This window comes from Trachypithecus francoisi, unplaced genomic scaffold (genome assembly GCF_009764315.1).
Source record: "Trachypithecus francoisi isolate TF-2019V2 unplaced genomic scaffold, Tfra_2.0 Lachesis_group11, whole genome shotgun sequence".
NCBI lineage: Eukaryota > Metazoa > Chordata > Mammalia > Primates > Cercopithecidae > Trachypithecus > Trachypithecus francoisi.
In genome coordinates this window covers 56,987,227-57,014,974 of record NW_022681456.1, presented here as the reverse complement: position 1 = coordinate 57,014,974, position 27,748 = coordinate 56,987,227, and the positions used below count along the sequence as shown (strand labels likewise).

At 40.0% G+C, this 27,748-nt stretch overlaps 1 long non-coding RNA gene across 1 annotated transcript; it reads right to left on the bottom strand.

Moving 5' to 3' along the window:
• LOC117091013 lies at window positions 1-27,680 on the bottom strand. The gene is made up of 4 exons (XR_004440209.1): window positions 27,431-27,680; window positions 3,774-3,782; window positions 2,479-2,487; window positions 1-15 (listed from the first exon to the last, which is right to left on the bottom strand). It is a non-coding gene; the product is annotated as an uncharacterized LOC117091013 (long non-coding RNA).
• Between the last annotated feature and the right edge of the window lie 68 nt (window positions 27,681-27,748).

The following is a 27,748-nucleotide window of genomic DNA, read 5'->3' as shown; positions in this document are numbered from 1 at the left end:
CACTCTTTCCTTACACTTTTCACTTCCCTGGGAGGCACTAGTGTCAGGCAACTGTACTAGGCACTGGAAATATGCATATATATGTTTTGCCTTCCTGTACTTCTGGCAGGAAAAAGAGAAGGAACAATAAACCAACATGCCAGCTGCCACAAACAGCTGCAAGGGCACAGACACCTTAGCCCAGACTGGTTACCAGGACAGGCTTCTTGGAGGAGTTGATGTGTATTCCATATTTACTCCAAATGCACGCATATCTGTGACCCCTGTGGTGCCACAACTTAGCTTCAAAATTCTTTTACTTGTCCAGTCAATTCCATCTCCCATTCTGCTCAGGGAGTTCCAAACCTCCCCCACTTTCCTCACCTAGCTCACAACCTCCTCCCCTCAGCAGCCAAATCCACCCTTCCAGAAAACTTGCAGTCTTCTTTTTTGTTTGCCAATCAGAGTGACATAATTGCCATTTTTCCATTTTTCCCTTCACTACCAGGAAACTCAGTGTCAAAATTAGAGTTCAATTGCTATTTTTATCCCAGATTCTCTGGAATAAAATCTCTCCTAAAAGATTTGTAATTTTTTTTTTTTTTTTTTTTTTTTTTGAGACGGAGTCTCGCTCTGTCGTCCAGGCTGGAGTGCAGTGGCCGGATCTCAGCTCACTGCAAGCTCCGCCCCCCGGTTTACGCCGTTCTCCGGCCTCAGCCTCCGGAGTAGCTGGGACTACAGGCGCCGGCCACCTCGCCCGGCTCGTTTTTTGTATTTTTTAGTAGAGACGGGGTTTCACCGTGTTAGCCAGGATGGTCTCGATCTCCTGACCTCGTGATCCGCCCGTCTCGGCCTCCCAAAGTGCTGGGATTACAGGCTTGAGCCACCGCGCCCGGTCAAAAGATTTGTAATTTTTAACAATGATAACACAATTTCATTATCAAGACTGGGGCCATCATATATCAACTACTTCAACGCTTTCCCAACCCTACTTGTCTATTTCTGTACCTTCTTTCCTTCCTTCCTATCCTCCAGTCTCAGAGAAATTAACTCACTTATTTATTTATTTATTTATTTTTGATATAGAATCTTGCTCTGTTCCCCAGGATGGAGGGCAGTGGTGTGATCTTGGCTCACTGCAATCTCCCATTCCTAGGTTCAAGGGATTCTCCTGCCTCAGCTTCCTGAGTAACTGGGATTACAGGTGCCTGCCACCATGCCTGGCTAGTTTTCGTTTTTTTTTTTTTTTTTTTTTTTTTTTTAGCAGAGAGGGGGTTTCACCATGTTGGCCAGGCTGGTCTTGAACTCCTGACCTCAAGTAATCCACCTGCCTTGGCCTCCCAAAGTTCTGGGATTACAGGTGTGAGTCACCATGCCTGGCCAGAATTAACTCAAATTTATAAGTACCGCAGGTGACCTCCAGTGGAATTTCTTGGCTTGACTTCCTTGCCTATCTATAACCTTGCTATTTGTATAATTATTGTCTATAAACATGTGAATAACTCTGTCTAGTGGGTAGACAACCATTCTCTTCCCCACCCTAACCTTTCCCATGGAAAAAGTCAGTTTTGCAGTTGTTTATTAAATTCCTTTCAACATTCCTTTACAATATATAAATTTATAGTTCTCTGACTTCAAATCCATTGCACCATCTTTGCAATTTCCTCACTAAATAATATAAAATAATAATCTTTAACATGTTTTCTCTTTGTTTCTATGAGAGTTATGATTTTCCTTTTTAAAAAATTATTCTTGGCCATGTGCAGTGGCTCATGCCTCTAATCCCAGCACTTTGGGAGGCTGAGGCAGGTGGATCACCTGAGGTCAAGAGTTCGAGACCAACCTGGCCAACATGGCGAAACCCCATCTTTACTAAAGAATACAAAAATTATCTGGGCGTGGTGGCGGGCGCCTGTGATTCCAGCTACTCAGGAGGCTGAGGCATGAGAATTATATGAACCCAGGAGGCGGAGGTTGCAGTGAGCCAAGATCGTGCCACTGGAATCCAGCCTGGCCGACAGAGTGAGATTTCATCTCAAAAAAATAAATAAATAAATAAATACAAAATAAAAAATTATTCTGACACTTAGATAAGCCTTTGGAAGATGAAGTCTATATTTTCTAGTTCCACTTTCTCACTTTCTATTTCAATTTTTAGTTACCCACTGAAATCTATCTGTGCAGCCCACTCCCCGCAAACAAACCTCAATAGTGTACTGAAACCATTCTGGAAAGGGTCAAAAATAGCAAACACTCCTCCGTTTTATCTTTCTGTCATTTGCTGCATTTGATACTATAAAATCTGAGTAATATACCAGCAGGAAAGACGAAGACTATCTCTCATGGCCTCATTTGTGCAACCAAAATTATTCCAGCCACAGATGTTTCTGACCTGTTCCTGTTTCAGTGTTTTATGTGAATTCTTTCTTTTTGTTTTTTTCCTAAATCCTGGGGGAGGAAGCTGAAATTAAACAGTGCAGATGTCTGTGTAATCACAACCGTCTCTCTCTTTCTAACGTTATACAAGTGCCTCACCCTGATAGGGAGGACTTCCCAGTTATGCAGCTGAACAACTTGAAGCTTTATATTTTCTAAAAATAATACGGCCTTTTCCGATAAAATCTTGCAACATTGCCCTTTATTAAAAACAAACAAACAAAATACTTCCTTTAGGTTTTTGTTTGTTTGTTTGTTTGTTTGTTTTTAGACAGAGTCTTGCCCTGCCACCCAGGCTGGAGTACCATGGCCTGATCTCGGCTTACTGCAACCTCCGTCTCCTGGGTTTGAATGATTCTTTTACCTCAGCCTCCCGACTAGCTGGGATTACAGGTGTGCACCACCATGCGTGGCTAATTTTTGTATTTTTAGTAGAGACGGGGTTTCACCACGTTGGCCAGGCTGGTCTTGAACTCTTGACCTCAGGTGATCCGACTGCCTCATCCTCCCAAAGTCTCAAATCTCTTCCCTATCTGTACGCACTCTGAGAGGATTTTATCTCATCTCAAGGCTTTAAATCTGGGCCCTATACTGAAGACTCCTAAATGCATATTCCAGCTCAGACCACTGTTTGAACTCCAGATTTGCATGTCTGATTACTACTCAATATCTCCTTAGACATCTAAAAGCCACCTCAAACTCAACATGTCTAAAATTGAGCTCCTGATCTTCTCCCACTGCCTCCTAAACCTCATTCCTTCCACAGATTTACCCATCTCAGCAAAAGGCAGCTTCCTTCATCTTTCTGGTTGCTTAGGTCAAACCTCGAGTCATCCTTCCTCCCCACCCACCCCTTCTCGTACTCATCATGTCCCATCCCTCACCAAATCCTGTTGGTACTACTTCAAAATGTGTCCAGACTCCACTATTCTCACCGCTGCTACTACTACCACTCTGTTTCAAGCTGCCATTTTCTCTTGCTTGGATTGTGGCATCTTACGTGGTTTCTTTACTTTTTACCCTTAGCCTGAACTATGTATTCTTAACATAGCAGCCAGAACAATTTTTACAGAACACAAGTCAGATTGTGTCACTCTTTTGCTCAAACCCCTCCAATGACTGCCCACCTCTTGCGGAGTTAAAGCCGGAGTCCCCAGAATGGATTTAAGGTGCTACAGAATCTGCCTTTATTTTCTGACGGGAATCTGGACCTTATCTCCTACTTCTACTTCTTTACCACTCGAGATCAGGGGCTCAATTTTGGACACGTTGAGTTTGATGTGCCTTTCAGATTTCCAAGGGCCTCCTTGCTCTTTCTTTAAGACACTGAGCATGCTCTCACCTGGAGGTTTTTGTACTCCTGATCTCTCTACATGAAAGGCCATTTGCCTGGGTATCTGCAGGACTTGCTTTCTTCCCTTCTTTCAGGCTTTTGTTCAAATATCAATTTCTCAGTGAAACCTGCCCTCACTACCTTGTATAAAATCACAACTATCCCCCAGCCCTACACTCTGGCCCTCACTATCCGATTCTCTGCTGCTCATTTCTCCATAGCACTTGTCATTGCCTAACATTCTATGCATTTTACTTTTGTTTTTTGCCTTTCTCCACCGAGAAGGCTATCTAAGCTGCAAAGTTGACCATATTCCTCCTCATTGAAAGGCAGCACAGTGTCATGTTCATGATCCCAGGTTATGGAGTCTGACTGCCTGGGTCTGAGCCCTGGTTCTATCACTTAAACTTTCTCTGCCTTTTAATCTATAAATATAAAATAAGAATAAATAAAATGAAGATAATAAAAATCTTTCTCGTAGCCTTGAAGTGAAGACTAAATATCACAGGGCTTTTGAAGTGCTTAAAACAGTGCCTGACACATAGAACGTGCTCAGTAACTGTTACCTATTGTTATATGTACTGGGTACTGGGGCTTCTGTTCAAGACTACCTCATCAAGCTTGTTCCTCTATCCCAACTGCTGAGAATATCAGCATTCCACCCTGGGAACTGCCCTTAGCATCAAATAACCACTTCGGAGAACAACTTTGCCTAAGCTCCAGTCCCTCTCAGGTAATGGCCAATAGTAAATGACTGGCTCATGCCAAGATACTAATACAAAGGTCCTGTCCCATTGCCTCAATTTGGGACAACTCTAAGGGTCATCTCACATCTCCTTTTGGAATGAGCTGAGGCTTCAGAGACAACTGCATTACAGGTCAGCTCCTCCTTCTGCCCAATCTTGCCTTCCTTACAGATGTATCTCACAAGAACACTCCTCAGTAAACTTGCTGCACACCCCTTCCTGTCTCAGAGTCTGTTTCCAGGGAGCCCAATCTGAGGCACTGTATGAATCTCTTAATGATCCTTGTAGGATAATCATCTCAATCTTTAGGATAGTATATGAGATTTTCATGAGTTGATCCCATTCTCTCCCTCTCTACCTTCAACTCTCACAATTCCCCATCTTGCACTTTTTCTGTAAGGCCCCCTCCATGGTGTTCACTGCTTTGATCAAGCATGTTACACACTTTACTTATAATGTTATAATGTACTTACAATTTCTTCCTGGCCAATTCTTCCTCATTCTTGCAGACTCAGCCCCTGCCTTCCAGAAAGCCTAAATCCAGGCTTAATTCAGTCTGAAATTCCCTCCTGTATACTCTTATAGCACTTCGTTTATATTTTTTAATCAAACCACTTACTATATTAAACGAAAATTATACAGAATATTATTAATATTGGTTCGATAGTTATTATAAGGAGGTCTACTAATTTAGCATATGAAGAATTACTTATAGTTTTACTGTAGTGTTGGGGAGAGGAAGGAAGAAGGGTAAGGATCAAATTTGTTTATCAGCTACAAGTCTTTTTTTTCTTAATTAAAATTAAGTCTTGTACTGGTCTTAACCACAGGAATGTTTTGGCTCTTAGTATTACCAAACACTGTTCCCAAAGCAAAATAAAGTAGTTTCTAATGAGTGGGGCCAGGGGGGTGTCAGTTGATGAGATTTGGACCCCTGGTTTTGTGACAAGAATAAGGTGAGGACAATGTATGAGGAGTCTTGATCATTGGTTTGGGCAAAAATGGGATGAATACTTACTGTTGGCGTGCTATCTTCTTCCTCTTCTGATAATGCTCTAGAAAAAGAAAAAAAAAAAAAACCGCCTCATCTCTGTGTCCTGTTCAGAAGATATGGTGAAGATCAAAGAAAGGGAGCCTAATATAAGATCTTTTGCCAGCCCATCCATCCTAACAAAGAATGTACAAATGGTCCATTGCTGCCTTGGTTCCAGGGGATGGAGGATAGGGCAGGAATTTGGTAGTGCTTCCTTCTCTTTTCCTTTTTTATTCTTTTTTATTTTTCATTCTTTCTACATGTCTGGTATTAATTTGGTAATTTGGGTACATAAGGGGGGATTGGCTTGAAGAGCTTCCCCCACCCTAATGCTCTGGCTCAAGGCAATGCAGAACATTCTAGCAAAAATGTGGCCTACTCTGCTTTTTGCTGCAAATGGCAAAGTATAGCTAACAGCAAGTTCCGATTTTATACATTTATAATCCAGGCACTGAGAGGCTGACTTAAATCTCATGGTCCCTAGTCCACTGGCCCATGGGCCAGGTGCTCCCCTGTGGTCCAGTCAAGTATGGCTAGAGCATTGAGTCATGGAGTATTTACGGGGCAGCTCCCACTGTCATAACATGGAAGTCAGAAGAGACAATTTCTGAAATCAAGGGACAAGGAACAGAGAATGTATTGTTACAATTGTTCTTGCAGAAATTGTTTGAGATTTTTCCACAGTGTTTACCAGATACAAGTTAAAATGGGAAGATGTACACATATCGGCCCTGTGTATTTCTGCTTTCTCAAAGAGACTCCGTATTTTGAATATTCAAAGAGACTGTCACTTCTTGCATATTTTATTTACATGGCAAATCTTGCCCTCTGAGAAGGAATACATGACTTGGTGAGTTAGTGGGGTGGGGGATTGTTTTTGTTTCATTTCTCTATGTTTAGATTAGGAGAAAGCTTCACCTACATCAGGAACGCATGCTTTGGCATGGTCTTTCTGCTGATTAATGAACTTTCATTATCTGAATTTTTGGTAAATGTAAATTATAAGTTACTAATGTCTTTATGAATACATCCAATTAATGCCTAAGCCAGCCTGACAAGTAGTACAGAAGCATCACAACCATAAATAAAACCAAAACTTAAAACAGCCAGGTTGCTGCTCTCCTGCCAGGAAGTTCCTAGAAAATAAAATAGAATAATTTATTTCATCTTGCTCAACATGAGCTGGTGTATTCTTCCCTAAAGAGTGCCAGACTGGGAGTTGTAAGTGTTTATAATCTAAGTAGCTGCTAACCAGCTGTGACAGTAGACCAGTCACACCAGTCACAATTGCTCTGGCTTCAGTTTTCCCGTGTGGGAAATCAACTGATTCGAGTAGATGTTTAAGGGTCCGCCCAGCTTCAGAAATCTCATTCCACTAATTGTGAACTTCAGAGACGCCATTTGCAGAGAATAGTTATTTGCAGGATGAACATCTATTGTAAAGGCAGAAGAAAAAGTAGTAAAGAATATTTAACTCTCCAAAATACAACCAGGCAAGCTTAACAAGGCAAAATTCAGTTTCTTAGAAGTCACTGCAGTCAGGGAGAAGAGCATCTCGACAGAATCAAGGAAGAGGAATCAGAGAATTGTATAGGATTTAGGGGATCTAGGCTCAAGGGTCTTACTGGAGGTATTTCAAAATGGGGAATACTCATGCCTATAATCCCAGCACTTTGGGAGGCCAAGGTGGGAGGACCTTTTGAAGCCAGGAGTTCAAGACCAGCCTGGGCAATGAAATGAGACCCTGTCTCTACTTCCCCTCACAAAACTTGTTGTTAACTAGCTGGGTGCACTGGCCTATGCCTATAAACCCAGCTACTTAGGAGGCTGAGGTGGGAGGATTGCTTGAGCCCAGAAGTTTGAGGCTGCAGTGAGTTATGATTGCATCACTGCATTCCAGCCTCAGTGACAGAGTGAGGTCCCATCTCTAAAAACATAAAAATAAAATAATAGTAAACAACAAAGTGGGGAACAGATTGGGATTGGGCAAGTTTGTGAAATAATAGTTCAGGGTTGGTAGGCATAGTGAGGTGAGACTTTTGACATGACTCTTGATATATAAACCATGATTTGATAAGGGAGCTTTATCCAGGTAAGCCAACTTCTCTCCGATGATCTGATTTGCAGGGATTTCCTGAAGAAAACAGTGAAGTTATTTATTGGTTTATGGTCTTACCTCCTCTGGACAAATTTTCTTGGAACAAATAACTAAGTCATGTTGACACAGGTGGTCTCAGTTCTTAGGCCTTACAGTTATATCATATTGATGTGGGTGGCTGCAGTTCTCATGAATTTTGAGTTAATACAGAAGAAAATAGCCTGTAGCAGAGAAGTGTTTGATGAAAGTGACACTTCTGGCCTATCTTGAGTTCCAGACTCAAATATTCTATACTTTCTACTTGATATCTCTTCTTGGATGTATTATGTATTTATCAGATTACAAATGGAACAAATAACAAATTCTAAAGAGAACTCCCCCAATATTCTCCATCTCAGTAAACAGTACCACCATCCACCCAGCTATTTAAGTCAAAAACCTAGGAGCGGCTCTTTCCTCATACCCCCACATGCCATAACAAGTCTTACTGGTTGGACCTCCAAAATATATGCCCAACTCAACCACTTAACATGTTCAATGTTAAAACCCTAGTTCAAGCCATCATTATCTCTTGTCCAGGCCATTATATTATGATATTACGATTTTCCACACTGCTCTTTATTTTTCTAGAATATACATGTTTATTTCCATACCAGGGCTCTTGTGTTTGTCTGCCCTGTCTCTGCCCTGTCTAGGTCACTGTTCCTCTAGATCTTCCTGCGGCTCCTCCTCATTGTTAAAAATGCGTCATTGAAATCCTTTATTGAATCATCCTGACAAAAGTTGGCATCTCTCCCCTGTCACTTTATCCCATTGCCACATTTTAGATATTTTAGAGTAGTTAGCAATTTCTGAAGCTCTATTATTCTTAATTTTGCCTCTTTGTTTCATGTTCGTCTCTGCTCAGCACATATAAACTTCATAAGGGGACAGACCTCACCTGCTATATAAGAGATGCTGTATCCCCACTGCCTTGAACAGAAGGTGGCACATAGTAGATTCTCGGGCAATAATTGAATGAATAGATGGATGAAAGTGTGGGTGAGTATATGAATTATTTTAAAAGTGATAACCAAAGATGCTAAGTATATAATCTCTCCATCCTCATTAATGGCTTAACTTGCTTATCTCATCATTTAAATTATATTAAATGCCACCTCTCATCCGGTGAATCCCAATGTTAAGTAATGAGATTCTTTTCATGATGAAATTGAGTGCTACCAAATTCATAATGTGTATTTTTACGGAACTACTCAAAGAGGCAGGAAAAGGAGAATGGTTAGTGATGAGAGATTCAGGGAACATCTGAAAGTTTAACTATAATGAGTGGTTTAGGGCTAAGACCAAAATCACTAGGAAAGTTTGCCTTAAAATTTAAAAACCTCTCTGATTTAATAGTATTTATTTGCTTATTTATACAGACATTAAATGTTAAAATAACTTTCTAGGGGTTCACATGTACATTTGAAATACCATTTTTAAAATCTCAGAAGGCAAATTGAATTTTAGTAGTTAAAATAAAATATACTAAGTTTTATATGCACTCTACTCATGCAACTTAAAGAGAGTTGGCTTTCATTTGCCGAGGGGCTCCCCCAGGCAGTACTCTGGGATGTAGCCCTTGGCTGTGGTCTAATGTCATAGAGTTTCATAAATCAAGAAAGCATAGTGCCACGAATCTCAGAGAGCTGATGGAGAATTTGGGAAGTCTGTCAATTTCATATAAGCTTCAATAGATTGAGAGTATATTTTTCACACTATAGAACTAGGCCAGAAAATTCTTAACAAATATTTATTGAGCACCTAGCATCTTCCAGACACTGAACTGGCAATGATAACATTAGTAATTTGTTTTTTTTTTTCCTTGCGCTTTGGGTTTGTATTGCTAAGTGATCATACATTTGGGGACCTAAATAGGGTCTAAATCATCTAGGGCTTCATGTCTCAATGTCTGAAGTTTGAAATCGGTTCTGAGAGCAGTAAGAAGCTGTTGAAGGATTTAAGCAGCAGAGTAGCAGAGTGGCATGGTTTGATTTTCATTTTACAAAGCATAGTTGCTCTGTTGGAATTTTAGAGTGTGAAATTCCACCAACGTGGGAGGTTGGTAGTGGAGGTTAGAGGCAAAGAAATTGATAAACCATTTAGAAGACTATTGTCATAAACCAAGCCAAGAGATGACGGTGGCTGGAATTAAGAGAGTTACAATAGAGAGAGTGATACACCCATGGAAATACTAAGATTGAGAATTTATAGAACTCAGTGAATGATTTCATTTTGTTATTATTAATATTTTAGAGACAGAATCTCACTCTGTTGCCCAAGCTGGCCTTAAACTTCTGGGTACAGGTGATCCTCCTGCCTCAGCCTCCCAGGTAGCTAGGACTGCATCCTGACTTCCAGCAAATTATTTGATAAAAGGGGGTACATAGCCAGGGAAAAGAAAGAGTCAAGATTGAAAGCTGGTTTGGCAGAGAAAAGATAAAAGTTCACCAAAAGGATTTTGCCTTTTATGTATTATTTTTGAAGCTTTAGATGCTGTAGTTTTTGGAGGTAACTTTTTTTTTTTTTGAGATGGAGTTTTACTCTTGTCACCCAAGCTGGAGTGCAGTAGTACGATCTCAGCTCACTGCAAGCTCCGCCTCCCAGGTTCAAGTGATTCTCCTGCCTCAGCCTCCTCAGTAGCTAGGATTACAGGGATGCACCACCACGCCTGGCTAATTTTGTATTTTTTATAGAAACGGAGTTTCACCATGGTGGCCAGGCTGGTCTCGAACTCCTGACCTAGGGTGATCTGCCCGCCTCGGCCTCCCAAAGTGCTGGGATTACAGGTGTGAGCCACTGGGCCCCTCCTGGAGGTAACATTTATTGCAAACAAACATTTAAAAGAAATTGTTACTGTATTAATTTCTTCCAAAAGTATTTACTGCTGTAAATTATGTTTGTGGTTAGAAATCAGCAAATAGTAAGAAGGGAACTACTGTTTATTACAAATTTCCTTATTGTTCCACTTTTTAACATTTGTAAGTGAGTTAATTAATGTAGTTAACAAAAAGACTGGTAGAAATACCCACACTTCACATGTGAACACTAAGCAAACTCTGTGTGTTTGGCAGATGTATAGTTCCCAAGTTTTACAAGGATGCTCTGCATGTGAACTCAGTGGTAGTGGTGATAAGAACACCCACATTGGTTTTATACAGACAAACTAAATTATCCATATTAGAAATGTTCTAACCATAAACTTTTCTAATTGTTATGTTCTAAAAAGGCACCCTTCAATTACACAAATAATTGCATTCAGCCAATTCTTTCAAACGTCATCTATACAGCAATTTAAATAGTCTCTGAAATTAAAAAAAAATTATGACTCTTCTTTTATAAAAAGCAAATAAGGGAAACAGACTTTTCTATTTTATCCATAGGTATAAAAGAGTGATCATTATTACTGGGTTAAATATTTCTCAGTGGAACACCAAGACATGATTACTCAAAATAAACCCGTGGTTGCATGTACTTACATTTGGAGCAGAGTTTTTACAGTTTATGAATTATTTCAATTGGTATTTTATAATGCAATTACTTTATAAGCCTTTGTTCATTAAAAAGATTTTCTAAGTAAATATTCAGATATTTATGTAATTTGTGTATAGGCAATACATTAGGGTAGTCATGAAGTGAAGCTCACAAACTTAGAAATATGATTGTCAGATAGTTATAAATGTATGAAATGTATAAGAAATTGATGCACTTATACATATGTAAAATAAGCTTTAAAAGTCTGTCTTATTGCCTGAGGAAGCCATGGCTATGGTCTAATTGATTACGTTAATATTTTCAAAAGATAGGAATTAATAAACATACAAAAACATGACAATAAAGATGAGCCTTATCCCCAATATTTAGTTTGTCTCAGTCTGTGGACGTGGGAACCTGACAAAGACAGTCCTGTTGGGCAGCTCCGGAATTTCCTGTCGGAGGGACTTATGGGGAGACAATCTCTGCACCAGGAGGATCTAGAAGCCTGTCTTGAAACTGCATTTGCAAATAAGCACACTGTTCTTATTTCAATCTTGCTGTTGTTTGGGTTACTTTAGGGGTGCTGAAGGAGATTTGGAAGAGGCTTATGGGCTTTCAGGCCATCTTTTGGTGCTACCATTGGCTAACCCGCTATTGTATGACAGAGCTGCAGCTCTTAGGTCTTAGGATATCCTGGGAGCACTGGGATTTAGAGGAATGTGTCTTTCCGAGATCTTTTTGGATAATTTTAAAAAAGGAAAAAAAGAACTTTCCTTGGTTTACCATACCTGCTATAACATTTATTGGCATGGCACTTTCCTAAAATTATCCTATCAATCTGTATTTTAGTTTGTTCATCTGCAAATGGGTATAACTATAACCTGATGAAAGGTTTAATTTTGAGGATCAAGACTGAATGTCTAAAAATGTCTAGTACATGGCAAGCAATAAGTAAATGATAGCTATTATTATACCTCAATAGATCAAACACTTAAGTCGTTTTGTCAATCAATAAATATTTCTTGAATACTTTATTAGTTTTCTATTACTGCTTTAACAAATCACCACAAACTTACTACCTTAAAACAGCATAAATTTCTTATAGTTCTGGAAGTCAGAAATCCACAATGAGTCTCGCTGGGAAAAAATTAAGATGTCAACAGGGCTGCATTCCTTCTGGAAGTTCTATCTGGTTCCTTGCTTTTCCAGCCTACAAATACTATACTTGATTTGTAATCTCCAGTCAGCAATCTCATATTTGGACCTCTGCTTCTGCTATCAGTCTTCTCTGATTCTGACACTTCTGCTTCCATCTTATCTTTGTGATTACATTGGGCCTACTGGATAATCCCAGAGGATCTCCTCATCTCAAGATCCTTCACTTAATCATGCCTGCAAACTCCCTTTTGCCATGTGAGATAATATACTTATAGATGCTCATGGTTCTTCAGAGAAACAGAGCCAATAGAATATATATGGGAGTATGGGAGTGTTAGACGGGGAGAAAAGAGAAGAAAGAGAAACTATAAGGAATTGGCTGATGTGATTATGAAGGCTGGCAAGTCCAAAATCTGCAGCGTGTGAGCAAGCACGTTCTGGACCCAGGAGAGCCAATGGTGTAGTTTCAGTCCAAAGGCCAGGAGGCAGAGAATCAGGAAAGCCAGTGGTACCAATGACATCCAAAGCAGTCTGCTGAAAAATTCCCTCTTGGTTAGAGAAGCCAGTCTTTTTATTTTTATTCGGGCCTTCAACTGATTGGATGAGGCCCACTAACATTATGGAGGCAAGCCTGCTTTACTGCATGTTCAATGATTTAAATGTTAATCTCATCCAGAAACACCCTCCAATTTGACACAAATAACTAACCATCACAACAGGTTTCAAGGATTAAGATGTAGCCATCTTTGGGAAGGGCTTATTATTCTTTCGACCACAAATACCTGTCCTTCGATATCTATATATTGAGCCCTGTGCTCACCACTAAGACTACAAATACAAGGTTGCTCAGTTTCAGCTTCTAAAGAACTCCCATTTAGTGAAGAGGACTTTTAAATGATAACTGCAGTACGACAGAGTAGGTGTAATGAGAGTTATGCACAGTATGCCATGGTAATATAGAAGAGAGGCAAGTAACTCAGCTAAGGCTGGGAGGTGCAGGTGTGGAGGGAGGGAGTAATAAAGAAAGCTTTCTAGAGGGGGACGATGCTTAAGCTGAATTTTCAAGGACATGTGGGAGTTAACAAAAGGGAAAAGCACTGAAGGCAGAGGAGACAAGGAGCACAGAGGAATAACTACTTCTCTAGGTCTGATTCCTCACCTCGCAGCTTTCTTATTATAATTTAACTTCCTGTCTTAGTCTGTTTTGCGTTGTTATAACAGAAGACCATAGACTGGGTAGCTTGTGAAGGAAAGAAATTTATTTCTCATAGTTCTGGAAGCTGGGAAGTCCAGTATTAAGGTGCCAGGATCTGACAAAGGCCTTTGCATCACCACAAGGTGGAAGGTGAGAGAGTGAGAGAGGGAAAGAGTGAGGCAGAGAAAGAGAGGCGGGGGGGGGGGGGGGTGGGGGAGACAGAGAGAGAGAGCAAGAGCTCGAACTTGCAGCCTCTAAGCCCTTTCATAATTGACATTAATCTGTTCATAGGGATGGTGTCCTCATGACCTAAACTCTTCCCATTAGGCCCCACCTACCAATACTGTTGCATTGGAGATTAAGTTTCCAACCCAGGCTTTTTGGAGGAGCACATTCAAATCATAGCACTTCCCATGAAAATTTTTAATGAGGAAAGAATATGTTGGCCAAAGAACTCAGGTGCCCAACTTGTTTGGTAATATTTCTCAGTGTAAATGAATAAATTGACATTCAGATGTATATACTGGTCTGTGTGGCGTGGTAGGCATTATTGGTTTCAGACCAAGCATCATCTTAACCTTATTCCTTGCTAACAGAATCCAATTTCATTCAAAGATTTGGTAACAATGTACTCAGTGAAAGTTGACCCCTCTATTAGCCCCAGGGGACAAATTGTGAGTGTTATAATTCAATGGATATATTCATCTCTTTTGTTGTGACTGGGTTGGGGAGGTGGGTAAAACAGTTGTAGTCACTGAGACAAAAGAGAAAACGGAAGTCGGCCGGGGAGCTTCTGGAAAATATTTTCCTCCTGATAAAAAGAGAGATATATGAGGAGAAGCTCTCTGACCTTCTTTCTTGCTTGCTTTTTGACTTTGTTTTTTAAGGATGTGATGTCTGGAGCTGAGGCAGCTATTTTGTTAGCATGAAGGGAAACATGCCATTCATGAGAGCAGAAAAATGAAAAGAGGCTGGGGCCTGAGTGATGTCTTTGAGCAGGACCAAAGGTGCCAGAGAAAACTCAGTGTGGAGTGCCCTCAGAGATTCTCTGCAAAATAATCAAGATTTTCCATTATCTTGATTAATCTCTTTTACATTATTTATGTGAAGACAGTCTCTCTCTGTTGATCTTGTCACAGTATAGCATGCCAGGTTCCAGAAGGATGACAGGACAAGAAAGTCTATTCTGAGAAAACATGGATTTATTTTAACAATTTCTAAACTTTATCTACAAGCTAGTAAACTTTGGACTTAGCAATTAAGGAAAATTACCTCCTTTAACGCACTATACTCATCTTCCTTCAAAGTTTTGGAAGTTTCTTGCTCTAATTAAGTTCTAAGAAAAGTTATGGCCAGGAGTAGTGACTCATGACTGTAATCCCAGGATTTTGGGAGGCCAAGGCAGGCGGATCACCTGAGGTCAGGAGTTCGAGACCAGCCTGGACAACATGGTGAAACCCCATCTCTACTAAAAATACAAAAATTAGCCAGGCATGGTGACACACACCTGTAGTCCCAGATATTCAGGAGGCTGAGGCAGGAGAATCGCTTGAACCTGGGAGACAGAGGTTGCAGTGAGCCAAAATCTTATCACTGCTCTCCAGCCTGGGTGACAGAATGAGACTCCATCTCAACACAAACAAAAAACAAACAAACAAAAGTTTTACTTGCAGTATTTTAGCATCGTAGTCCCATTGTACCTGAGAGTTCAACTGTGCACAAAATTGTCTTTAAAGACATGCAAAGGTTTTTAAATTTAGAAACAATGGAGTTTAGTTTTCCTTTAAATTTTGGTTCATACTTATACGTATGAAATTATATCCTCCCTGAGATTATCTAAAAGTAAGTTTCAGGTTTATACACACATACTAAAATCATGAATTTTACTGTTTAGAGTATCACATTAACAAGTAGTTAAGAATTAGTTGGCAAATAAAGAACTAGAGAATATGTCTAAAATGAGTATTCCTTTTTTCTTTTTGTTCTGGCCCTTCTCTGTGAGAATAAAATGAGCATTCCATTTAGCATCATCCTCCCTTTTTAAACTATTTTTTATTACTATCAAAGTATGGTAAATGTTCTGCACCATTATTGTGTATCCTTGCATTATATATTGATTTATGGCATATTTAAGTAGCAATTATTCTCACTGTCGTGAAGTGCTTGTGCTCTGCTCATTCAACATGCAAAAATTTTAAATTACAGTACATTAAGATGTCAATGATAAAAGGGAACATTCTAAAAATAAAGTGATTTTTAAGCATATTATAAAATGACTAACTCTTTACCAGTGAGCACATACTCTACATTCCCTTAAATGCTTCTTAGAATCCCTTGTGAAACAAAGGACAAAGCGGCATACTAACTATTTTATGGTTGTGGGATCAAGAAATTGCATCTTCTGACTTTTTAGCACTGGTTATCATAGAATGAGACTTACTTTTCAGGCAAGGGTGAGCCTTGTCATAGCCAAAGGTAAACTAATGTACATTTTGTTGATCTTCTTGATGACCTTTCCTTTCTATTTTTAGCTAAAGCAGCACATTGATTCAATATCTTTAGGCAAGACTCATGGTGATTCTCTGTTCTCATGAATGAAGGAAATGTTAAAAAAAAATACTACTTCTATGTGTCAATAAAATTAAGTTGCCTCTTCTTTGCTTCCACCGTAGTCTTGAAAAATTTCTTTGAAGTGCCTATGTATAAACCAGGAATTTCACTATCATTTTTGGAGTCTTCTGAAGGCTAATGAATTTGGTAACACACTCCCTTTTCTGTATGGCTTCTGAAAATATTGTTCGGCTATATGTGGTGGCTCACATCTGTAATCCCAGCAATTTGGCAGGCCAAGGCAAGAGGATTGCTTGAGGCCAAGGGTTCAAGACCAACCTGGGCAACATAGTGAGACCCTGCCTCTACAAAAATAAATTTGAAAAATAAATTTTTCGATTTGAAAAACAAAAATATAGTTTAAAGCAAGTCTGATCCCTGCAGAGTCCAGCTTTCTGAATTGCTTTACTCAGAGAAGAGCTTTGTTCATTTATTCTTTCAACAAATATTCACTGAGTAATTGTGATGAGATGAATTTTAGCAATACATCAGTGATCAAGACAAAACTGATTCCCTATTCTTCTGAGTTTGAGCCTGGAGGAAAGAGGATGAGGATGAGGCAGGGTGTAAGGGAAAGAAAATAGCATTAACTGAAAGGCCACCCTGTGCTAGCTACTGCATTGTCTGGGTATGATCCCATTTAAACCTCACAGAAACCCTGTGGGGGAGATATTTTTATAATTATCCACATTTTACAGATAAGAAGCTGGGATTTAGAGAAACATGCAACTTGTTCAAGACTGCAGAGTTTCAAAGTGGCAGAGCCAAAATTCAACTCCGGTTTGCCTGAATCCAAACTGTATCTGTTTAAACACTACACCGAAATGTCTCTCAGTTCTCCCATTGTGAAAACAACTGGTAAAAGAAAGGCGGCTTTATTTTGCTTACTTGAAAATAAGATGTTTTCCTTATAGTTGAGTTTAAGCACTTTTTCTACACTCGTGGCAGTACCATCGAATGTCTTGGGACATAAATGCTACCTTTTCTCATGCATAGCAGGTGGATTGTCATCTTCAACTAAGCCAACCAGAGAGGCCTCTTGAAGCAAGATGGCCAAATACAGCCCTCCAGTGTTTCTCGCCCCCTACCCCCAACAGGAAAAGCAAATTGAACAACTATTCACACAAGAAACCACCTTCATAAGTACCAAAAATCAAATGCATGATCGTGGTTCCTGGTTTTAATATCTTATCAAGGAAAGAGGCACTGAAGAGGGTAGGAAAGCCAGTCTTGAATTGCCAACACCACTACTCCCTCATCCCTCAGGACTGCCACTCAGCAAAGAGAGATAGTCTGTGTGCTTAGGGGGAGGGAGAGGAGAGTAAGTGTGGTACTTTTCATTGGAACTCAGTGCTGCCTATCACAGCAGAAAGCAACACAGGGCAGAATTCAGCTGGTGCTCTGGAGGGAGCATTTAGAGCAGCCCTAGCCAGAGGAAATCATCCATCCCAGCAGTCAGAACTTGCTAGCCCCACCACTGCCTGGTAAAGTGCTCTAGGGTCTTCAATAAACTTGAAAGGCAGTCTAAGCCATCAGGACTGCAATTCTTGAGCAAGTCCTGGTGCTGTGCCGGGCTTGAAGCCAGTGGACTTGAGGTGCATGCCACCTAGTGAGACATGAGCGGGGGCAGCCAAGGGAGTGCTTGCATCACTCCCCATCCCCCAATTCCAGGAAGCACAGCTCTCAGCTCTGGCAGACACTCCTTCTGCTTGAGGAAAAGGGAGAAGAGAGTAAAGAGGACTTTGTCTTGCAACTTGGATACCAGCTCAGCCACAGTAAAATAAAGCACCAAGAAGAGTCCCAAAGCCCTCATTCCAGGCCTTAGCTCCTGGACAACATGTTCAGACACACCCTGGGCCAGAAGGGAACCTGCTGCTCTGAAAGGAAAGATCCGGTCCTGGCAGAGTTCATCACCTGCTGAATAAAGAGCCCTTGGGCCTGAAATAAACAGCAGTAGCCAGGCAATGGTTGCCACAAGCCTCAGCCAAGACCCAGTCCCATGCTGGCTTCTGGTATGACCCACTGCAGTCCCAGTGGTGATGCCACAGTGCTTGTGGCACTTCACCCCTAACTCCAGGTGGCTCAACACACATAGAGAGATTCCATTTGTTCGGGGGAAGGCAAGAAAAGAGAACGAAAGACTCTGACTGGTAATCCAGGGACTTTTCCCAGATATTACCCAGGACCACCAAAGCGGTATCCCTACGAGTCTGAAGAATCACAGTGTTACTGCGTTTGGTTGCCCCCTAATGCACACATGGCTGCAGTGGCCAAAGACTTAGATCACAGCACTCAATTCCCTTTGAATACTTGGAAAGCTTTCTCAAGAAGGATGGGTGCAAACAAGTCCAGACTGTGAAGATTAGTATAAATATCTAAGTCTCCAATGTCCAAACAGTGATGAACATCCACAAGCATCAAGAGTGTTCAAGGAAACACGACCTCACCAAACAAACTAAGTAAGGCATCAGTGACCGATTCTGGAATGACAGAGGTATGTGACCTTTCAGACGAAGAATTCAAAATAGCTGTTTTGAGTAAGTGCAACGAAATTCAAGATAACACAGAAGGAATTCAGAATCCTATCAGATAAATGTAACGAAAAGATTGAAATAATTTTTAAAAATGAAGCGAAATTTTGGAGCTGAAAAATTGAATTAACAAAGTGAAGAATGCATCAGTCTCTGAACAGCAGAATGGATCAAGCAGAAGAAAGAATTAGTGAGCTTGAAGACCGGTTATTTGAAAATACATAGGGAGAGAAGAAAAAAATAAAAAAGAATGAATTTGCCCTCAACAGGGCAAATCTAAGAGTTATTGGCCTTAAAGAGGAGGTAGAGAGAGAGACTGGGGTAGAAAATTTATTCAAAGAGATAACAGAGAACTTTCCAAACCTAGAGAAAGATATCAATATTCAAGTACAGGAAGGTTATAGAACACCAAACAGATTTAACCCAAATAAGACTAACAGAAGACATTTGATCATCAAACTCTCAAAGGTCAAGGAGAAAGAAAGGATACTAAAAGCATCTCACAAGAGAAAAGAAACAAATAACATATAAAGAAGCTTCAATGTATCTGGCAGCAGACTTCTCAGTGGAAATCTTGCAGGTGAGAAGAGAGTGGCATGACACATTTAAAGTGATGAAGAAAAAAATGTTATCCTAGAATAGTATATCTAGCGAACATATCCTTCAAACATGAAGGAGAACTAGACTTTCCCAGACAAACAAAAGCTGAGGAATTTCAGCAACACCACACCCGACCTACAAGAAATGCTAAAGGGAGTTCCTCATTCTGAAAGAAAAAGGTGTTAATGAGCAATAAGAAATCATGAAGGAACAAAACTCACTGGTACTAGTAAGTACACAAAATAACACAGAATATTAATAACACTGTAATCGTGGTGTATAAACTACTCATATCTTGAGTAGAAAGACTACAGGATGAACCTATAAAAATAATAACTACAACTTTTTGAGACATAGTGACATAATAAGATATAAATAGAAACAACAAAAATTTAAAAAGCAGAGAAGGATGAAGTTAAAGCGTAGAGCTTTTATTAGTTTTCTCTTCGCTTGTTAGTTTGTTTTTGCAATCAGAGTTAACTTGTCACCAGTGTAAAATAAAGGGTTATAAGATGTCATTTGCAAGCCTCATGGTAACCTCAAATAAAAAGACCTACAACAGGCCAACATGGAGTTGGCCTGTTTTCCTGCTGGAACCATGGAGGGTATCAAAGAGAAGAAGGTTCCTGGTGTGTTAGAATCCCCTCAAAAAAAAAAGTGAAGGAATTTTGCAGTGCTGAAGATAAAGCATCTGAGAAAGAAGTTTGCCCAAAAGATGCACTGAAAGGCAAGGAGGAAGCTCATCTATGAAAAAGCTAAGCACTATCACAAGGAATATAGGCAAATGTACAGAATTGAAATTTGAATTGCTAGGATGACAAAAAAAAAAATGCTAGCAATTTCTATTTCCTGCAGAGCCCAAACTGGCATTTGTCAGCAGGATTAGAGGTATCAATGGTGTGAGCCCAAAGGTCTGAAAAGCTTTGCAGCTTCTTCACCTTCTTCAGATTTTCAGTGGAAGCTTTGGTAAGCTCAACAAGGCTTCAATTAATATGCTGAGGATTGTAGGACCATATGTTACATGGGGGTACCCAAACCTGAAGTCAGTAAGTGAACAGTGAGGAAGTCAGTAGATGTCAGCAATCTACAAGTGTGGTTATGGCAAATTCAATAAGAAGTGAGCTGTCTTGATAGGTAACACTTTGATTGTTTGATATTTTGGTAACTATGGCATCAGCTGCATGGAAGATCTGATTCATGACATTGATACTATTGGAAAATGCTTGCAAGAAGCAAATAACTTTCTGTAGCCTTTCAAATCATACTCTCCATGAGCTGGAATTGAGAAGAAGACCACCCATTTTGTAGAAGGTGGAGATACTGGCCACAGAGAAGATCATATCAACAAGCTTATCAGAAAGATGAATTAAGGTGACTATCATGCTTATGTTTGTGATCTGATTAGTTAATAAATAGTGACTACTTTCAATTTGAAAAAAAAGACTACCACAGGTATACAAAAGATAAAAAGGAAGAAATTAAAACATGCCACCAGAGAAAACCACTTTCCAGGAAGGAAGGAAGGAAGGAAGGAAGGAAGGAAGGAGGAAGGAAGGAAGGAAGGAGGGAGGGAGGAGGGAGGGAGGGAGGAGGGAGGGAGGGAAGGAAGGAAGGAGGGAGGGAGAGAGGGATGGAGGGAGGGAGGAGGGAGGGAGGGAAGGAAGGAAGGAAGGAAGGAAGGAAGAAGGAGGGAGGAGGGAGGGAGGGAGGGAGGGAAGGAAGGAGGAAGGAGGAAGGAAGGAGGAAGGAAGAAGGAAGGAAGGAAGGAAGGAAGGAGGGAGGGAGGGAGGGAGGGAGGGAGGGAAGGAAGGAAGGAGGGAGGGAGGGAGGAGGGAGGGAAGGAAGGAAGGAAGGAAGGAAGGAAGGGACCAGAAAACAAATAACAAAATGTCAGGAGTAAGTCCTTTCTTATCAATAATAAAGTTGACTACAAATGGATTAAATTCTCTAATCAAAAGACATAGAGTGGCTAAATGGTTAAAAAAAAAGACCCAATGATCTGTTACCTATAAGAAACACACTTTACCTATTAAAATACACATAGACTGAAAATGAAGGAACAGAAAAAGATATTCCATGCCAGTGGAAACCAAAAAAAGAGCAGGAGTAGCTACACTTATATCAGACGAAATAGATTTCAAGACTAAAACTATAAGAAGAGACAAAAAGGCTGGGCGCGGTGGCTCACACTTGTAATCCCAGCACTTTGGGAGGCTGAGGCAGGCAGATCACAAGGTCGGGAGATTGAGACCATCCTGGCTAACACAGTGAAACCCCGTCTCTATTAAAAAACACAAAAAATTAGCCAGGCGTGGTGGCGGGTGCCTATAGTCCCAGCTAATCAGGAGGCTGTAGCAGAAGAATGGCGTGAACCCAGGAGGTGGAGCTTGCAGTGAGCCAAGATTGTGCCACTGCAGTCCAGCCTGGGCAATAGAGGGAGACCTGTCTCAAAAAAAAAAAAAGAAGAGACAAAGAAGGTCACTATATAATGATAAAGGGGTCAATTCAGCAAGAGAATATACCAATTGTAAATATATATGTACTCAACACGAGCATCCAGATATATAAAGGAAATATTATGAGAGCTACAGAGAGATATACATCCCAATACAATAATAGTTGGAGACTTCAACACCTTCCTTTCAGCATTGGGTAGATCATCTAGACAGAAAATCAATAAAGAAACATAGGACTTAATCAGCCCTATAGAACAAATGAACCTAATATATTTACAGAACATTTCATCCAATGGATAGAGAATATACATTCTTCTCCTCAGCACATGGACCATTTTATTTTATTTTGACACAGGGTCTTGCTCTGCTGCCCAAGCTGGAGTGCAATGGCACAATCATAGCTCACCGCAGCCTCGATCTCCCAGGTTCAAGCCATCTTCCCACCTCAGCGTCCCAAGCAGCTGGGGCTACAGGTACATGCCACCATGTCTGTTATTTTATTTTTGTAGACATAGCATCTCACTTTGTTGCCTGGGCTGGTCTCAAACTCCTGGGCTCAAGTGACCTCCTGCCCAAGCTTCCCAAAGTGCTGGAATTGTAGACGTGAGCCACCACGCCTGACTTGGACCATTCTTAAAGATAGATCATATGTTAGGCCAAAAAACAAGTCTTGAAACATTCAAAAAAACAAAAACAAAAAATCCCAGAGAGGCCTCTGATACACAGCTTGGATACTTAAATATATACAAGATATAAGATACAAGATGTGTGTGTGTGTGTTTGTATAATTATCTATAAAATGAAAAAATTGACAACATGTGAACTGGAGATTTCAGCAGATAAATGAAAACTAAAACAAACAAAAAAAATCAAATGAAATGCTAGAAATAAAAAATATGATATCAAATAATTCATTCCATGGGCTTAACAGCTGCCTTGACACAATAATATCAAGGATTACTGATAGGTCAAAGAAAGGATCACTGAACTTGAAGACATTTGGGTCAATAGATAACAGACATTACCAAATTAAAACACAAAGAGGAAAAAAAGATTAAAATGAAGACTATAATATCCAAGACCTTTGGAACAATATTGATGCTCTAAAACATGTAATTGGAGCCCAAGAAGGATAGATGAGGGAGTATAAGAATTTCCAATGATTTCTCAAAAATTTTGAAAGATATCAGCTTACATCAAGAAGCTTTACCAACCACAGGCAAGACAAACATAAAGAAAACACACATATGTATATTATAGTCAAACTATAACATCTTTAAAGTATAGAAAGAGGCTGGGTGTGGCAGCTTACACCTGTAATCCCAGCACTTTGGGAGGCCAAGGCGGGTGGATCACCTGAGGTCAGGAGTTCGAGACCAGCGTGCCCAACATGGTGAAAGCTCATCTCTACTGAAAATACAAAAATTAGCTGGGAGTGGTAGCACAGGCCTGTAGTCACAGCCACTTGGGAGGGTGGGGCAGGAGAAATGCTTGAACCTGGTAAGTGGAGGTTGCAGTGAGCCGAGATCTTGCCACTGCAGTCCAGCCTGGGTGACAGAGTGAGCCTCTGTCTCAAAAATAAATAAATAAATAAATAAATAAATAAAGTGCAGAAAGAAAAAAAAGGTCAACCTAGAATACACCAAAATATCTCTTTACAAAGTAAAATAAGGTCGGGCATGGTGGCTCACACCTGTAATCCCAGCATTTTGGGAGGCTGAGGAGGGTGGATCCCTTGAGGCCAGGAGTTGGAGACCAGCCTGGCAAACATGGTGAAACCCCATCTCTACTAAAATATGATAATTAGCTAGGCGTGATGGTGCACACCTGTGATCCCAGTTACTCAGGAGGTTGAGGCAGGAAAATCGCTTAAATTTGGGAGGCAATGGATGCAGTGAGCCAAGATTGCTCCACTGCACTCAAGCCTGGGCAACAGAGTGAGATCCTGTCTCCATAAATAAAATAAAATAAAATTAAATTAAATATAAAACAAAATAAAATAAAGACATTTTCAAATAAAAAGTAAGAGAATTTGTTAGCAATTGACTTCGACTACAAGCAATGCTAAAAGAAATTACTTGGTCTAAACGGAAATCATATCAGATAAAAACCAGACCATCCATTTATATTTCATATATGCTTATATATTCATGTAATATAGATAAATAGATAGATAGACAGACAGACATAGAGAGAGGGAGAGAGCACAAGAGAATGAAAGAGAGAGAGAGAGACTGACCGACAGACTTCTGGAATCTGCAAGAACTGGCAGAAAAATATTATAGAAAATCAGGTCCCATTTATAAGGGCAAGAAAAAAAAACACGAAGTAATTTACAGAATCCTCCTAAGAGTGGTATAAAGTCACTACAAATTCAATTTAGGTATCAGCAGGGGTCCCCCTACCCTGGAACACTGACTTTCAGATATGATTGGCTCAAATTCTCATTCCCAGGTCCTGAATTTTTGTTCTATTCTCTACGTGATTGTGTGTATTCCTTTATCTCAGCTTGACACAGGCTGGGTTATAACCCATGCTTTCTGTTCCCTTCTCCCTTCAGAAATTAACCTTGAATGAAAACACCGTACCAAGTAGCAGAAATTTTACTCATGATTTCAAATAACTGAAAATTAACTGTAGAACATTCTTGTCCTAAAAAGTCTCTTGTTCATCCCAGCAAGGTTCTCTCACCGGCCACTTCACCAATGTGCCACTCATCCTTCCACCATCCCACAAGCTTCTCTTTTGGCCTTACCATCTTTCTGATTATTTTTTCTCTTCTGTTCTCATTTAAGAGATAAAGTAAACTTTTCTGATGTTCTCATACAAGCAACTTAGCCTCCCTTCTCATTGCTTTGGCTCCTGTGAATAGTTTCATCTTCCTCTCAGAGTGGCTTCAGTGTATAACTCCAGAGGATTTGTTTACATTGTAGTCCATGTAAATGGTGCACCAAGAGTTGTGCAGTGCACAGACTGAACAACACTGTGTGGAGGCCCTACCTCTACCTTATTAAGGTGTTTTTCTGATCAAAGACTGTTTTGGTGCTAGCTATTATGCGAATAATCTCTCACTTATATTACATAAAAGATCTATAAAAACTTTTTGGGATATTGGAAAAGATTGAATGAGTGAAAAGTTGTAAAGCTATGCTGTACATTTGGACAGGAAGTCTAATATTATGAAGATGTCTGTTCTTTCCTAATTACTCCTGGATGTCATAAATTCTAATTAAGATATAAACAGGTTTTTCTATTTCTTTGGTTTATGACAACAATTTTATAATATATTTGAAAAAATGAATAGGAGAGATAGCAAAAATAAATCTTAAAAAAAGAGAACAAATATTAAACCCTATATGAGCACTAACACATCTGTTTGTCAGCTATATAGTTAGCTAATGAACCTGCTTCCTCTCTCTCTCTACCATATATATATCTACCTACCTGCCTACCTATCTACTTTTTATCTATTTTTGTGGACATCTGAAGCATTTTTTTTCTTTCCCTTCCTTCAGGAGAAGGGCATCATTGCCCCCACCATGCATCCCATGTGGTTTTTGTGGAGCTGCCAATCATAAGACTTCACTCCCTGGCCTAAGAGTGGACATGCTATATAGGCTGCCCACTCCAAAGTAAACCATCCTTTTGATCATAATGATTGGTCCAGGGATAAGTACATAACAAGTCACTCAGAAAATTTTCCCTGGAAATCTTCAAAATGAAGCTGAGAATATATACTCTCTTTTGGAGAAAATAACTGGGATGATATAAGCCCAAGCTGCTGGCAGATAGGTTTTCTATCAGTGGGGAAAGTCCATCTGTTATAGGAGAGAATGAAGTCAAGCAGAAGTAAGCAAAAATGAAAGGGCAAGAGAGAAAATCCTGGAGATATTGAATCCCAGCTTGAATTTCTGAAGCCCTAGAATCTTTTGGGTCTTTAAAGTTCTTTTCCCAATTCTTGAAGCTTCCCTAATACACTTTTAGTAATATAAACATAGATCTATAGATATGGATATAACTAAAGGGAAAATTCTGTCTCCCTTCTGCTCTCCTCCTGCTGTTTAATACTCAAAGCAAGAAAGGAAGAGATGCCATTCTGATTGACGAAGATCCCAGACATGTTTTAGGATCCTGATTTACTATTGGATGGTTTCACTCTCATCTAACGGTAGTGATTATGGTGGTCATGATAATAGTGGTGATAAGAGTATTGGTATTTGTTATAGTGGCAACAGCAGCAACTCTGCTCCTGAGTGTGCCAGAAGGTGCTTAGATATCCTGAAATTTCTTTAGATATTAAAGTTTCTGGGCTTGAAGTGGGGCTCGTGGCTCAGGAAAGAAGATGGTATAGAATTGGTAGGGAATAATATATTCCGAGCAGGCAAATGGCATGAATTATTTTATGCAAACTCTCCAAAGTTCTCCTCATCCAGGAAGAATGGAATTCCCTCTCCCTGGAGGAAACCTAGATGCACCCCATCTTGACTTTGAGCTATGTGACTTCTACAGTTATGTATTTCTTTGGGTTATCCTATGTTACAAGTATATAAGGCCCTGCAAGTGTACCATACATTGAGACAGCTCAAGATTCCCATTCTTATTCTTCCTGGCATGGTTTTCTGCTATTCCCTCTGATTCATGTCACCTGAATATTTTATCCTCCCCCTTCATTTAGGGAGTTTGCGCAAGTCTCTAAGGAGTCTTTCTTCTGTCACTCATCTATTGATCCATCCATTTAACCAGATCTGTATTTAATGAGAACCTACTATGTGACAATCACTATGATAATTGTATCCCAGGAGCTTTTAGCTTGGTAGGAAGACTGACATGGGAACAAACAACTGCTCTACCCAGTTATTTGCAGGGCCCTGATATGGTTGGTCCAGAGATCCCTCCTCAGTATCTCAGCATTTCCAGCATCTTCTTTCCTGTGTTCTGTATCCAATACCCTTTTAGGTATATAGTAGAGGACACTTAGTTTATTCTTCTAGTCATAGGCAAAATCTAGCAAGTAAAAGAAATAAAAATATTCTACCTCCAAATACATTTCTTGACTGGGCATGGTGGCTCACACCTGTAATCCCAGCACTTTGGGAGGCTGAGGCAGGTGGATCACTTGAGATCAGGAGTTCAAAACCAGCCTGGCCAGCATGGGGAAAGCAAGTCTGGAAGAAATATTTTTGTGAAAATACAAAAATTAGCTGGTGTCATGGTGCATGCCTGTAATTCCAGCTACTTGGGAGCATAAGGCAGGAAAATCACTTGAACCCAGGATGTGGCAGCTGCAGTGAGCCTAGATCATGCCACTGCACTCTAACCTGGGTGACAGAGTGAGACTCTGTCTCAAAAAAAAAAAAAAAAATATATATATATATATATACACACACACACTCTCTCTCTCTCATATATTATATATATACTTATATATACACATATATAATATATATAACATATAATATAAGTAATATTCTGTACCAATTATGGCTTTTTTTTTTTTTTGAGGGTTGGAGGGACTGGTTCTTTATTTCAAAAAGACACTTGTCAATATTCAGTATCAAAATAGTTGCACTATTGATTTCTCTTTCTCCCAGTTGGCCCCAGGGAGACCACATCAAAGTAGAGTAACATTTTAAGCCAATAAGCTGCAGGATGTACACCTAAACAGACCTCCTAGAAAGCTTGCCAGAAAATGGGGACTGGGTAGGGAAAGAAATTATAAAAGATCAACAAACTGCCAACCCACAGACTGCTGAGGCTGTCACAGCCGGATGGGGTGGCCAGGGTGCCACAAACCCAAAGAAGCAAAGTTTCAAGATAATATAACATTTAAAAAGTTTTGTACATAAGCTATTCAAGATTTCTCCAGCACTGACTGATACAAAGCACAATGAGATGGCACTTCTACAGACAGCAGCTTCAAACACAGAAAAGGGTAATGAGATGAGTTTCACATGGCTAAATCAGTGGCAAAAACACAATCTTCTTCCTTCCTTCCCTCCCTCCCTCCCTCCTCCCTCCCTCCCTCCCTCCTTTCTTTCTTTCTTTCTTTCTTTCTTT